Genomic DNA, 4,358 nt, shown 5'->3' with positions numbered 1-4,358 from the left:
TGCCCCCAACATGTGAGAAGAATCAAGTGGTTACTCACCATGCTGCAAGAATGGGCCAATGAAAAATTCTGGAATATGAAAATGATCCAAATCATTCTATCTGAATGTGGTTTCGTTGCATTCTGAATCTGGAACACTCTGCTCTATAAACATGGCCATATCTTTGCTCTAGTGTGATTTCAAAACCTGGACAACAAAGAGAAAATATTTGCTCTCATCATGTTGCTGCTTGACCTTCCTGCAAGAAATATTTGTACTTGAGACTGATCCTTCTGACATTGACTTTAGAGAAATATCTGTTTGCTCACTAGCCTATGGGTTTGACACTGTGTGTAAAGAACCTTATGAAAAAAGATAGCAGCTCTTAAAAAAAAAGGGTGGGTTTTACAGCCCAGAGATTCTCAAAGGTCCTGGGCATAATCCTTAGAGCTGACCTCCAAAAAATTAATTTCTCTCTACCTTATTGCTTCCACCAAAAGTAAATTGAAGAAATTCTCCCAAATAAAGCCAAGTAACAATTCATGCTGAACTTTCCACAAATATTGGTATCAGGGGCTTGAGTTCCTGCATGAGCACTTAGTGTATAATATAGGTATTAGGTAGGGGACAGATTCTTATTTCATCCACAGAAAAACTGCATGAGATCTTAAGGACACTTTATGGTAGCAAAGTGGAGCAAAAAAGAAATCAGTGGACCTTGAGTCAGAAACACCTGAGGCCAAATGTGGCTTCAATCACTAACTTTATTACCCAAGACAAGTTACTTAACCACTGTGTCCCAGTTTCTTCATCTGTAAAATGGGGTAATAATAACTCCTATATCTCAGGATTGCTGTGAGGATCAAATGAGATAATCTTTATAAAACACCTTGCAAATCTGAAAATGATATGCTCATCATTATCATCACCATTACCATCATCTCGAGTCCCTGAACAAACAGAAACATAAAGCATTCATCCCAAGAGCTTCTTCAGGAATGAAAATGAGTTTGGGGTTCCTGTCTAAAAAGCCCTTTCTTATCCTACTGAGTAATTCTTTCCCCTAGAATCTTACATGTGCTCCCCAAAACTTATGCACTACCTCTGCCATATAAATGTACATTGAATCTACCATCTCTTTTAATTTGAAATTAGGAACTATCTTGGTCATTCATATATTTTGCTCTTGAAGGAAGATGTTGTACAAGGAATGATCCTCTTCAATTTTTTTTTTTGCCATATTGCAATATGCTTCAAGAAATCATTTCTCCTGAAACAATGAGTGTTGATGTTTTTTGTATTATGAACTCCTTGACCAGTCCAGAGAAGTCCCTTCTCAAAATTAAATTTTTAAATACATGAGGTTAAAAATATGATTTTTGCCCATTCAGGTTTGCAGATCTCCTTACTTCTATCCACATATGCCAGGTTAAGAATCCCTGCTCTAGAAAATCTGAACTCTCATGCTCTAAAACTTTCATTTTGGGGGGATTATAAATAAATCCACTTTCAAAGCTGGTGCTGCCTAAGAAATCTCCCTTCTTGGGCTAGATCCTAGGATCTTGCTTATTGGAAATGTTCAGTTCCCTACTGAACATTTGGAGTTCAATTGCAACTTTGTTGAATTCTCTTAATAGGTTGCATTTGTACCAGTGCTTCTGCTGTAAGTCAACATTACTGTTCTTGGATAGGAGGATATTAGAGAAGGGAGAAATGTCCTCCATTTATCCTTTTGCTACAATCAAAGTGGAGGAGGAAGGAGAAGGGGAATGGGAGGTATAAATGAGGAGAGACAAAGACAAAGAGAAGAGAGGGGAAGACACACAGTTAGAAAGGAGAAATTGAGAGACTTCATTACCAGATAGCCAGGAATAAGAAGAAAGGGAGCCCTAATCTCTGAAACCCAAATAGTACAATACCAGTGGGCATACACATCAGGTTCACCTCCTGCTTATCCATTTAGTAATAACTGAATTTGTGTGGAGGTATGCAAAACATTTTATAGATATGATCTCATGGCATATATATCATGTAGCGTATACATACTCCAATGACTTTGTGAGTTTGACAGTAACACTGGTTTATCCCTATTTTTTGATAATATTGTTGAAAAATTAAGCTCAGACAGAACCAGAAGTTCACTGTACACTTCAACAACAATGCTGTATGAGGATGTATTCTGATGGAAGTGGAAATCTTCAACATAAAGAAGATCCAACTCACTTCCAGTTGATCAATGATGGACAGAGGTAGCTGCACCCAGAGAAGAAACACTGGGAGGGGAATGAAAATTGTTAGCACTGATATCTGTCTGCCCAGGTTGCATGTACCTTCGGATTCTAATGTTTATTGTGCAACAAGAAAGTGATATTCGCACACATGTATTGTACCTAGACTATATTGTAACACATGTAAAATGTATGGGATTGCCTGTCGTCGGGGGGAGGGAATAGAGGGAGGGGGGGTAAATTGGAAAAATGAATACAAGGGATAATATTATAAAAAATATATATATATATATATATATAATAAAAAAAAAAAAAAAAAAAAAAAAAAAAAAAAAAGAAAAATTAAGCTCAGAGAAATTGTTTCCCAAGTTACTCAGAGTTAATGCATGTCAAAAGTATGATTTATAACCAACTCATCTAATTCTTTCTGATTTTAGTCATCTTTCCATTCCATCATGAGATACAACTTCCTTGATAACAGTTCATTTTACTTAGTAGGTTAAATAATATCATATAGACATTTTAAGTCCTAGTAATTTAGCTAAATGCATTTTGTTTAAACAATTTCTGGAAGGATATAATTTCACTCTGAACAAACTTCTACCCACATCTCTATGTACTGGGTAATTCTTTCCCTTAAAGTTTGCTAGCATAGAGTCTGGCAGTTGGTAGGCAATTTTTGATAAATTGAGATTTTTTTGACCCAGGCATTGGCATTTGGAGAAATCCAGTTCCTCACTCTAGCAGAGTGAGGGTAGTTCAACCAGCTTGATCTCTCAACTGCCACTCCCAGGCTCTCTTAGACCTTCTCACTAGACTAGACTACCCCCAATAAAATGAATGGCCTGGAAACCCAAACCACATGGGACATCAGTGGTAAAGATGGCACTTGCTGGTGGCTACCATACTCTGCCCTCTATAATCAACTTTATCCCATGTCCTCCATAATGCCCATAATCTTTTGACCTCTTTCCCACTATTTATTTTTTTCCAGAAACTTTTTTTACTGCTAACAATAGAGGAGGGGATTAACAATTCCTTTTCATTCTTTCTCTTTTCTCAGATTTTTTCCATTTTTACTCAATGCTTTATTTCTTACTCTATTACCTTCTTGCCTACTTCTTTGCTGCCTTACAGAGACTTTATCCCTTTTAGCTCTATTACTCTGAATGGAGACTGCTTCTCTTACATAATTTCTTCTGACTGCTGGAGGCAGGGAAACTGTACACAGTTGAATTCATGGTGCATCTTTGCTGAATTCTCTTCCATACCCTTTCCATACTACTGTTCAAGAAATGCCCTTTAGTTTTTTCTGTGAAGGCATTATTTCATTCCAAATGCCCAGTCAAAAGCCACCAGACTAGCCTGAATAAGAACAGGGCTAGAACATTTGGTGTTATCAGGCAGGACTGGATCAACGACTTTGTGACTGACCTCTCTGTTAGGAGGCAGGTGACAAAAATTATTATGAAGTGTGTTTGGTCACTGTATTGTTCAACTTCCCACACCTTTTTTCATAAAGGAGGCGGAGGGAAGACAGAAAAAATGTGCTTAGCATAAATGCTCAAGATTTAATGCAATATAATTTTGCTTTTCCTTCTCTTCTCTTTTCCTCCTTCAGAGTTCAAGCACATGCTCTTATCTTTTCTTTATATCTTTTTAAAATCTTTACGATCTATTCTCCTTAGTTTTGTTTAGAATGAATTCCCTTCTTTAATCTATCCACCCTTTGATTCTGCCCATATCCTACTTCCTTCTCCTCTTTTCTTCCTGTCTTCCTGTTAAGTGAAATGTATTCAACTTCATTTTTATGAAAGAGGAACCAAGTGACTTGCCCATAGTCATTCAAAAAGTAGACTTGAGTTCAAACTCAAGTCCTTTGACTTTCTAGTATAATATAACTACTTCTGTACTATCTACCTATTGAGTACTGTAGAAGTAACTCATCTCTTTAACATTTTTCACTCCAGATGCAAGAATTCCTAATTATGGCTCTGATACAAATGAGTTATATAATTGCATAAAATGAATAATTTTACTCTTTGGTTTCCCATGGTTATGACTTTAACGTCAAATCAATTTTAAATCTAAATTTGTCTGTTATGTTTAAGAAATTAAAATGACATTTAAGTAACTATGGCCAATAGCTGT

Source organism: Sminthopsis crassicaudata, chromosome 2 (assembly GCF_048593235.1).
Source record: "Sminthopsis crassicaudata isolate SCR6 chromosome 2, ASM4859323v1, whole genome shotgun sequence".
In the NCBI taxonomy this organism is placed as follows: domain Eukaryota; kingdom Metazoa; phylum Chordata; class Mammalia; order Dasyuromorphia; family Dasyuridae; genus Sminthopsis; species Sminthopsis crassicaudata.
This window is presented reverse-complemented; position numbering follows the sequence as displayed.